This window comes from Pogona vitticeps, chromosome 6 (assembly GCF_051106095.1).
Source record: "Pogona vitticeps strain Pit_001003342236 chromosome 6, PviZW2.1, whole genome shotgun sequence".
NCBI classification, from domain to species: domain Eukaryota; kingdom Metazoa; phylum Chordata; class Lepidosauria; order Squamata; family Agamidae; genus Pogona; species Pogona vitticeps.
This window is the reverse complement of record NC_135788.1, coordinates 1,611,193-1,623,071: the sequence shown is the minus strand read 5'-3', so window position 1 is coordinate 1,623,071 and position 11,879 is coordinate 1,611,193.

Genomic DNA, 11,879 nt, shown 5'->3' with positions numbered 1-11,879 from the left:
TTTCAGGTTAGGTCTTATTTTCGGGGAAACAGGGTGGGCACCACATCAGCAATAGGGTGTGAGATTCTGCTTTCCTAAAATGGTTGTGCCAAGTTTTGAAATGCCCCGTGGGTACCTTCACCTTTACGCTGCTGCCTATCCACCAGTGGGCCAAAAGATGTACCGTAAACCTGCCAGGGCTCAACTGGGGCCTTGCCAGCCTAGTGGTCTCCAGGGTTTGCTGCACGAGTAAGAATCCATGGAAGTTGCAAGGGAAGCTGTTGAAGTGGTGTGGGCATTCCCTCAGGCGAGGTGGATGTTCCCGAGTTGGCATTCTGAGCAACATGCATAGAATTCGGCAGCTGCCGCAGAGTCGCGATTTCTGTTCTGCAGGCAGTTTCCAGTCTGACGCTTCAGTTTTTCACGTGCAAGAAGAAAGTGAAATGTCATATGGCTCCAGTAAATGTGCCAAACCAACCAGGTTGCAGGCTGCGCACCCCTCTAGACAGGCTTCACCAGCAATGCTTGAACCAGCCGTGATTAGGTAGAGGAGCCGACAGCAACCCCCCTGTAAGCTCATCATGTACGCCAGAGCCTGGATGGCCATCCATTGGGGATTCTGTGCCCAGCAGGTATCGGTGGAGTTAGTAAGAGACCCCGTGCAAGACTAAAAAGACACTGACCGATGAGTGTGGATAGGAACGAGGACAGAACGGCCTTCTCCACAGGAGCGCATTGAAAAAAGAAATTTCAGGTTGTCCTGTAAGCTGCTCTGGCTGAAATCCCTCAGCACCGCCATTACCAATATACAGTACTTCGACTATGTACTCTACCTTTTTTGGGGGGGTTCACCTGCCACTGCAGGAATGGGTGAATTTTAACTACTTCCACTCTGCTCCTGGTCTTGACGGAAAGAAAAAGACGTGGGGTTCCCTGAGTGTGTCTATTCTATGGCTGTCTGTTAGGAGTGGTGTCCTGTTTTCCTCCTGCCTGTTGAGGCCAAGTTTTTATTTAAACCAATAAAGTCAATGCAGTACATGAAATCAATGGAAAACACTGAACGTGTCTAAAGCGGTACCAAACCTCCACTGCAGACAAGGGAGTCCTATAGCGCCCAGAATCCCTTTGGCCGTGCTGGTTTGAGAGATTCCGAGAAGTTGGATGCTGAATGTTTTTTCCCAACCTCTGAAAAATAATTAGTATTTCAGGTGTCTCGACTTGTAATTATTAAAAAGAAACCTGGACAGTGTGGGTCTAGAATCACTTTTTGGACAGGTTATGCAAGGGAGAAAACGTTCCCTTGAGAAGCGTTTCCAGAGGTGGTGTCCCACCATGGCAGGGAAAATAAAACCCAGGAAAGCCGAAATGAAAAGGAATGGGAGAAAATAAGTACATTTCCCCCCCGCCGCCTTCAAAAGCAAATATTAGTCATGAAAGCAGGCAAAGAACATGCTGAAACATTCTGAAAAGCATCCATGAGAATTTCATCGTACTTTGACCTCGGTGTCAGGCTTCCCTGGAATAACATAAGAGTGTGTCTACACGACCGAAATCTGCTGGCTTCTCACTATTTCAAGTGCTCCGGCTCAGTCCTAAGTCATTGTGGGATTTGTAGTTGGATAAAGTACCAACATGAATCTGATCCAACTCTGGGAGGCGGTGGAAGACAGGAGGGCCTGGCGTGCTCTGGTCCATGGGGTCACGAAGAGTCGGACACGACTAAACAACTAAACAAACAACAAAGTTCCAATAGGGTCACCGTTCAAGACAGTGCCCTAGGAGCATGTCCATCTATGCAGTGCATGTCCATGGATCCGCTTGATATCCTGAAACTGGAAGTGCTGGGTTCAAAGTCCACCACCCAGTTACGCTCGCCCTGCGTGGGTGCTAGGCCTAACTCGCCTTGCAGGGTTCTTGCCCGGGAGACCAAAAGGGAAATATTTATTTATTTATTTATTTATTTATTTATTTATTTATTTATTTATTTATTTATTTATTTATTTATTTATTTATATCCCGCCTATCTGATCGACGGACCACTCTAGGCGGCTTACAACAAGGATAAAACAATAGCTAATACAACTTATATAAAAACATATTCAACAGTTAGATCGAACGCAAGGAGGGAAAAAAGAGAGGAATCAGAAATTGGCTGGGGGGGGGGAAGGCCTGCCGGAACAGCAATGTTTTTAGTTGTTTTTTGAAAATACCCAGTGAGGGAGCCGCGCGAATATCAGGAGGAAGGTTGTTCCAGAGGCGAGGAGCCACCGCCGAGAAGGCCCGATTTCTTGTCTTTTCTTTCCGGGCCTCCCTCGGCGTTAGGCTCCTCGGCCTCACCTCCTGGCTCGCGCGAGTGATACGGGTAGATCTTGGTGGCAGAAGGCGTTCCACCAAATATGTACCCAACATGTCACCTCCTTGAGCCTTTTGGTGGAAGCAGGAAGAGGAACATAACAAACTTGGGTGAGTGGAAGGTCGTGGAGAGAACAGTGGCCTCACAGGTGCTTTGTTGTGATCTTAACAACATCGTATTACTCTTTTTCTTTGCATCCTTACATTTCCACCAGAGGGTGCTCAATTCATGATCAAATGGCAACCCGCCCTGGTCGGCGTTGATGCCTACGCACATCAGTTCAGAAATGTTTTCAGTGGGACTTAGTTCAGAGGGCCTTGCTTGGATTTTTCTGTATGCTGTATTCAAGAATAACCGTGTGCCACCAAGCGGACACTGACTTAGGATACCTCTTCCAGGGTCTTCAATATATTAAAAAAATGATGACCAGTCCCTCCAACTTTGGTAGCATTTTGGGGGAAGCATCCTCTGGGAGGATGCTATAATTTACCCAAAGCCACAGAGATAGCTAGACACATCACACAGGTGGTCCAGGTGCTCTCAGCTGGCCCTTCTCCCAGAAAGCCCACCAAGGATTCGAACCCCTGGCATGCAGAGGTTCCAAACCGCTGAGATATACGAGCTCATGCTCCTTCTGCACGTAGTGTAAAACATGTAACCCGGGGAAGCCAGCTGAGGTTGGAGGTCCAAAAACAGTGGCCTTTGGTCAAATGAGAACCAAGCTTGCTGGAGGGCAAGCTGTTGTTTGCAAAGTTATATCATAACATAAGGCACATCCTTAGACCCTCCTGGAGGGCTGCCTCTGCTCACTAGGCTCCCAAGCTGAAATGTTCCTTTCAAAATAATATGTACCCTTTAGTGGCCAGATAAACAGGACGCCAGCTAAAGATTTTAATTTCCTTTAAGTCAGGGTGCAGGAGGACAGGAGGGCCTTCAAAACATGTGGTAGCCAGCAGAAGGCACAAAAGGAAGTGCTTAACAAAAATGTGATATTAAAAATTAAATAATGACGCATTTGAACCCCAAGGGGGTTGGACGTGGTCTCCCCTTTAAATACAGCATGACCCAATTCAGTTAGGCAGCAAAGGGCTTGGTTCTCAGGGACTCCTCCGTTACTTCTGGCAGCTTCTTGAGATAATTGTTGCCCATTTTCATTCCCATAAGAGTTCAGTCCCCGGGTGCAAACACGTGCCTTTGTGGCACATTCACTCCCACCTGGCCACCCTCTAGATTTACGGTGCTCCAAATGGCGTCAGCCCTTCAGTGAAAACACAGGGGCTCTCCTGAGCGGAACAGCTCACAAATGTCTTCGTTACGCATCGAATGAGGGGGTCAATCCATCTCAGCTTTCTCTTTTTCTGCTGCTCTTGCCAGTATCGTTGTCTTAGCGAGATAATCCTGTTTCGACGCAGGTTTAATTTTCAGAACAAAACGTGCCGCAACACTCTTATAGTTTGCATCTGTGATCAGAGCCCGTTTTTCCTCAATAAAGACTTCTAGATAATAGGCGTCGTATTTGGTTGCTTTCAAGTTTTGCAAAAAAAAAAAAAAAAAAAAAACACTCAACAACCAGTGGTTGTGGTTTCAATCAAATAACACGCCGGCCAGGTCATGCCGCTGACATGCAACGTGAAATACAAGCAGAACGGAGCTATCCGGAGACTACATGATCTGCAGGATGCTATAGGAGGGTTTTCAAGAAATCCAAGGATATTTGATAACACACTGAAGAATAAATTTCCTCCATGACCTCGAAGAGGGGAGTATGGAAAGTGTCATATATTCCCTTGATCCAGCATGCAAACATCCTGCGGCTCTTCTGCGGATCAGAGATCATCATCTTCCTCCCAGGATGGGAAGTTGAGTAAGAAGTGAAGAGCAAAGCCTGGCCTGAAAGAAAACAGGAAGCGATGAGTCTGTGGCCATTCTTTGACTACCTGTTTGTCTTCTGGAGTGGAAAGACCGTCTTTCTTTCTTAGCCAGTCCGAGACTGGGGTTCTGTGTCCCTCCTTTACGTGTCTGCACAGGGGGGGGGGGACTTTGCCACGGTAACCTGCCTGCGTAATGCTTAATTCTGCGCACAGAGGCAGCTGTACATGATCAAGAAGCAACAATATGCACGGCAGGAGTTTCAAATCGGCCATCCAGAGAAGGACGGTTCTGTTCCTCCTCATTTCACACACTCGCGAAAGTCAGCCAAAGGCTGAACTAAAGGAGCAAACGCTGGGTTTCCTTTGTGGGATGCAGCGTCCATGATACAGCGGGGGAAAGTTCTGTTTGTGGAGGCTGTCCAAAAATGGGACTTGTCCAAGCTCAGGTATGTTAGAGGTTGTACCAGCGGTCTGATAGGTAAGAAGGGAAAGTCAGTTTATGACAAGGGAGACCATTTGTCTCTCTTGTATTGGCAGATGGAGGTCTCCGGGAAGGTGGACACCAGGAGGCCTTCTGGTGGAGGCACTGGTCACGCAATCTGTGACCTTCGAGGTGTTGATACCCACCCTTTCTTCTTGAGTTCCTGATGATGCAAGAGGCTTGGTGACCCATTGATACCTTCCGTCTAAAAAACGTGGTTCCCCAATGATGTCTCCTTTTCCTTTCTTGGTTTCCAATCAACTCCCCTTCCTTGGCCAAAAATACTAAATATATTTCTTGATGACTGGAGACACTGTTGGCCACCCGTAACAAAGTGCAGATTCCAGACCACCCTGATTTCCTCTACATAGGAAATATGAATTCCCAAGAGACAAAATTGTCTAAAATTATAAGAAGAGATATAAAAGGTCAGGGGTTTAGTTCCCAAATGCCTTAGAAAATAATTTTTTAAGTTTCCGAACACGAAGATGAGAAGACGGGCGGGTTTCAAGGCATTGTTTAACCCTTCAAGCTCTCCGTCTTTCCCTCCTTTTGAATGGGGAAGTGTTTGGCAAGGATGGATGTATTTTGACCCAAACTGAGGAAGCTTGGAGGCTCCGAGTCTAAGGTTAAACAAAGATAATTCCTGGTGCGGGACAAAGTGGATAACCCATCCATAACCGATGGCAAAATGTCAGCATGCCTTTTTCCCTTTCCTTCCACCTGACGTTTGACAAATTGTTCGGAGACTCTGGCCGTCCACGATGACAATAGCTGAAAAGAACAGGGAGAGTAAGCAGCGCATGGGCGTGTGAGCAGAGGCCACAGGAAATCCATATTTTGGTGTATTTGTCTCTTGGGCCTGTCAAAGACAAGAGGCTGTTCCTGAGGCTGCGGGGACTGAGAAATAAGGCAACTGTAGTTGGCAACTGACATTCACGAGCGCTCCGGGTTGTGACTCTGTGTCTTTGACCCGTCGTACCTGCAAGCAAAGCCGGTGCTCGCTTCCCAGAGACCGGTCACAGAACAAAGTACTGAAGGTGACGGGAAGTTCCTGGTGTGCGAAACATGTTATCCGGCAAAAGAGAAAGAATTTTTCTTTTTCAAAGACCGTTTTAAGTTGGTCCTCGTGTGTGAGTTGCCCTAACCGTGTTGGGGCGAGAAATCAGAAAGAAACAGAATTGGCCCAGGGATTTCCTAATTTATTACATCACCGCCAGGTAACCAAAGATTATTTCTGCAAGGAAATACCTCCCGGAACTTCCCAGACCGGTTCTTCTGGATGTGCTTGCCAGAGGTGTTTTTTTCCCCAAGGAGATTTGTTTTGGCCCATTTCCAGAGACCATGCAGGAAAAAAAAATCACCGTTTATACAGTCTAGCACGGAGGGTTCAGAACTTGGAAAGAAGAGAATTACTGTACTAATGTGACTATTAATACATCATTACTTGTAATAAAGGCCCCCTTGCCTTCCCCCCCCCCCCAACAACACTAAGACAGGTCTGTGGTTTAAGTCTTTGGCTGAGGAGCCAGAGGTTGGGAGTTCAATCCCCGTTCAGCCTCCTGGGTGGCCATGCGCAAAAAGCTGCGCAGCCCCAGGAAGTCCCCAGAAGAAGGGAATGGTCAACCCCTTCTGTGTATTCTCTACTAAGAAAACCCAGCCAAGGGTTGCCCTAAGTCAGGATTCCTGGCAAATAGAAGGGGAAGATATGGAGGCAGTGACAGATTTTGCTTTCTTGGGTTCCCTGATCACTGAAGATGGTGACAGCAGCCACGAAATTAAAAGACGCCTGCTTCTTGAGAGGAAAGCGATGACAAACCTCGACAGCATCTTAAAAAGCAGAGACATCACCTTGCCGACAAAGGTCCACATAGTCAAAGCTATGGTTTTTCCAATAGCGATGTATGGAAGTGAGAGCTGGACCATAAAGAAAGCTGACTGCCAAAGAATTGATGCTTTTGAATTGTGGTGCTGGAGGAGACTCTTGAGAGTCCCCTGGACTGCAAGGAGAACAAACCTATCCATTCTGAAGGAAATCAACCCTGAGTGCTCACTGGAAGGACAGATCCTGAAGCTGAGTCTCCAGTACTTCGGCCATCTCATGAGAAGAGAAGACTCCCTCGAAAAGACCCTGATGTTAGGAAAGTGTGAGGGCAAGAGGAGGAGAAGGGGACGACAGAGGACGAGATGGATGGACAGGGTCATCGAAGCTACCAACATGAATTTGACCCAACTCCGGGAGGCAGTGGAAGACGGGAGGGCCTGGCGTGTGCTCTGGTCCATGGGGTCACGAAGAGTTGGACACGACTTCATGACTAAACAACAACATCAGGATTGATTTGATGGCACTTGGTTATTATTTAATTCTGCTCCTTTTTCTTTGCTGTGGCAGGAGGTAGGTTTAGGTTTCCCGGTCCTCCCTCTCAGCCTCTCTGGGTGCCATCCTGTTGCGAGCAAGAGGGACAAACTGACAGGTGAGCTAGAGAAGTCAGAAAAAGCAGGGAGAGCCAAAGCTGCCTTTTTAACCACTCCGGTACTGCATTATTCATGGCTAAAGTCTTTGTACGGGAGAGCGATGCTTTTTCCACCTCTTCCCGTTTTAACCTAAATACAACCTTGTCTTTCTCGCCTAGAGAGACTCGGCTCCCAGACCAGGTGAGAAGGTCCCTGTGGCCCAAGCAGGGAGCTGTTTTCATCCAAGCTGCCTGACAGAACTGGGGGTGGAATGGCAGTCAGCATCATTTAGTTTTCTTGCTGGCAGCTATGACAGTGTTTTTTATTTATTTATTTAAAGGTTGCATCAACATCACGGTAGGCTTGCACTAACCAGAGCCGAAAGCTGTCCAGATGACCGAGGGCAAAAGGAAAGTCTTCTCCAACGCGTTGCCTTGTAAAGATAGTCAGACCAAACTTCGAGTCTTCTGTCAGCCACGCTCGGAGCTCGGGGGGGGGTTCCTTATAGTCCATCACATTTGAGGGCTCCAGGTGAGGTGGGCACAGATAGTGACCAGAGCAAAGGACACACGATGGAAGATGGACAGAACACAACCAGCCCTTCCATATGTGCATGCATTCATTTTGGGCCATCATTATGCCCAATAAGTTATTTTTGGTCATATATGTGAACAAATGTTATATGGACACACATATAGTATGTATATATTGGGGCACTGAAGATTATTTCCTAAAGAGGAAAATGTATGCGACCAGATAGGCGGGATATAAATAAAATAAATAAAATAAAATAAATAATAATAATAAATATTTTCTTTTTAAAAAGGGACCTTCTAAATGACATAATTCATTCCCTATTTTTTTTAACCTCCTCTCAATGGGAAGTATGACCTCCAACTTTTTATACTGTCACCCTTTCTGGGAGGGGGGAAAGGTTTCAGCATTAACCCTGTACGTTTGAGTTCCCTGGTGGGATGCCCTCCCTGGCAAAAACAGGAATTTCTGAGCATCTCAACAGGAAGTTCTATTTTTTCGCTTGACGTTTGAATTAATTGGAGGAGCACACAAAATGTGTGCTAAAATTAGCCACCCCTCCCTCCCAAGGTTCCTGGTGTGTTCTTAATGAAGCATCTGTAGTCCATCATGACCTGGGCAACTAAATATACGATTTCCTAGAAACGTCAACCAAAGATTTTACATTGCAAAAGGGATGAATTGTTGCACGAGCACTTTAATTGCACAAGGGGAGACATACGTATCCATAGGGCCTCTAAAAGACCATCAGAAAACACAGCTCCCTACCAGCACCAAAACACTGTTGGGACAGATGCATTGATGCAACTTCCCAACTTCCGGTTCTTGCTTTGTTCCATAACTCAAGTCCCCATCCATGCTGGTTGCACCTGTGACCGCGTGATCCGTTGACTGACGGTGTCTGGGAGAGCTGGGGAAAGTCCTTCCAAGATTTCACACACACCCCATCCAAATAATATATTTTTTCCCCTTCAAAGCCTGGAAGCAGCCATCGAGAAGACCCTCTCTCATGTCCTCACCAACCTCCCCGGAGGCTCTTAAAAGCCGAGAGGCCTCATATGGGGTGATACGATCCTTCAGATACTGTACTTTCCCTATTTATTTTTTTCTTGAGGAAAAATTGAATCTCTGAAACCGTGAGCTGGCAGAATTATGTCTCAGCCCTGATGGTAAATACACGATGTCCACTGGAATTGGCCAGTCATAATCATCATCACCACCATCATCATTATTTCCATAGAAATTAACCAACCAACCAACCAGCCAACCAACCAACCAACCAGCCAACCAACCAACCAACCAACCAACCAACCAACCAACCAACCAACCAACCAACCAACCAACCAATCTATAAATCAATCTATCAATAAACCTGGTAGAGCAGAGGCTGCACAGCGAGGGAGATGAGATGGAACGAGTTTGATTCAGATGCATTTTTTACTTTGTTTCACTAGTTTAGGCTGTGCCATGAGATGCTCTCCAGATATTGCTGGACTCCAGTTCCCATTCGCCACTGCCTCCGGAAACCATTCCGAAGAAAAATCTGAGAGTTGTTTTCTACAGAGCCCGAAAGAGGTGCCCACATTTTTTGGGGTGTTTTGTTTTGACCAGTTCAAAAGCTTGGACAAGCTGCCCTCTGATAAATAGGAGAATTGTGAATGTGCAAATAAGAATAGGCTATTTTTATTGCATGTACGAAAGCCCTCGATCTAGAAAGGCTTTGCCTTGTCAGTGCTTTGGGCCCAATCCATGTATTTAGATGTGCTTGAGACTCAACAAACACGAGACAAAACAAGGATGTTTTTTTTTTTTTCCCAGCACAAGAATTTGAGGGAGAGACAAGAATTCGGCTTCTCTCGAAATAACCTGAGCAGGAGTAAATAGTTTTTTAAAACCTCAAAACAGGAAAGGGCTATCGGTGTGTAAGGAAGTTCCTATTACTCAGTGGAAATGTTACACGGGGGTCATTCCTGCCTTCAGGGGTTGTTTGTGAGTAATTTATGGCTTGTGACGGGTGTCGGACGGGCCACGGACGTCCAGCGGTTGCAAGCCATAGTGGAAGGGGTGGAGGGAAGAGGGGACGGGGAGCAGAGCTTGTCCTGCTATTATCTGACATGTCAATTCTGTACATTTGCACTGATAATATTTTCATTGTTTGTGGCGGTCATTTAGTATCCTGTTTTCGTTCTACATTTGGATCAGGAAGCTGCGAGCTGATGTCCCCCCCTCCACACTTTAAGAAAAATGCTCTTTTAATTTTGTTATTCACTTCAGGTTTGGGGGCACAGAGATCTGTCCGTCCAGGCTGCCGTGCTGTTCGTTGTTCACCCTTTCAAAGCATGGTGACTGGAGGGGCCAGAGGCGGAATGGGGAACGAGTTCCAGAATGGCACCCTTGCCTTCCCCAGCTTCTGCATGCTCGGTCTGTCCCTTCAGGCAACCCTCTTCCTTTGGAGACGTGTGCCACAGCAATGGGACCCTGCGTTTTCCTTCCGATAACCCATCACAAATCAAAGCGAGCAAACTTAGAGACACAGAGTGGTGCAAAATCAAATGCTTTCACGAGGAAACGTCTTTCACGACTTGCACGTTTGCTGCCGCATCTCCGTCAAAAGAATCTTGTCGCACCTTAAAGGCTGACTTTGGTGTTAATTTGTTTATTTATTTAAAATATTTTTTACTTCACCTTTCTTCTTAAAAACGACTCAAGGAGGCTTGTATCATTAAAAGACCATATTCGAAGCTAAAAACAATAGGTATACAAATACTAAAAAGGACCGCACAAAGGCCACACTAAAAAAAAGGTAAGCCAAAACAACATCAAAAACACGTTCAATATGGTAAAGGCACAACACGCCATTAAGAACCCCAGTAGGGTAGGGTATTCGTTTGAAGGAAAGCTGGAGTGAATAGAAAGGTCTTTGCCTGCTTGCAGAAGGACAGCCAAGACGGGACCAGGCTGGCCTCCAGTGGCAGGGAGTTCCACAGTCTGGGGGCAGCTACAGAGAAGGTTCCTCTTCCTGTGTCCCCACCAGATGCACCTGCGAGGGTGGCGGGACCGAGATAAAGGCTTCTCCTGATGATCTGAACACCCAAGCAGGATCATAAATGGAAACATGGTCCTTGAGATAGCTTGGACCCAAGCCGTTTAGGGCTTTATAGGTCAGAACCAGCACTTTGAATTCTGCCCAGAAAATTTTCAGGCTTCAGATGCCTCCAAACAAGTGACTGCACCAAAGCTTATGCCAAATAAAGTGTGCGGTTTTTGAAGTCCCGCAAGTTTCTTTCCTGTCTTTATTGCAACAGACTGCAATATAACCCAGCTGAGCCTCCGAAATGTCTTTCTTTGCATACAACTGTCCTTCAGAGGCTCTTGAATATGTCGCGTACACATGACCATTAAGTAGCTAGCCCTCATGAATTAACCTGCATGCATTGGTCCCTGTTCAGGATGCAACCGGAAAGGTATGGATCAGTCTTTGTTTCCCTTCTCCAATTATGTGCCAAGCTTCCCCCTGCCAACTCCGTAGCTGCACAACAAAGCAGAATGGAGTAAATAATGATCAGTAACCCAGAGGCAGGTGTCGGGGGGGGGGGAGAGGAAGGCATCCCCTTAAAAAAAACATAAAGCAGCCACATCACAAGTAACTTCACAGAATACTTCTCCAAAAACTGTAGCAGGTAATAATCACGGCATACTTTTCAAACGTCAGTGAGTGGGAATGAATTGCTTTTAAAAAGTAACTTCTCCAGTTCTGGTTCTTACAAAGGGGGGGAAAATCCTACATGGTACAAAACTACATTTTGAGGGACAAGGGGCTGAGGCTTGGTTTCTTCTTGTTTTCTAGAGGGGAAGTTTGATCTCAATTGAGAAGCGTTTAATCATAGGCCTTTCCCCATCAGTCTGAAGTGATAACATTTAACAACAACAACAAAAAGTTTTTGTGACTATGATCACTGGGGGATTCTGCGGGCTGTCGTCCAAAAAAAGGAACTTTCCCAAATTGTATTTGGAAGGAGGGCGGGGGTTTGAATCATGATGCTCAGCGTCCCGTCCCACAATCAGCAAACACCCCTTTTTTGGCTGATAAAGAATACATTTCACAATGCAAATACGTAAAAAGTTCAGCCGGGAAGATTTGGCCTCGTGACAGAAATGCATCTCAAGTTTGCCAAGAGGTCTTCCCGGGTGAGCCTTATCGAGGTTT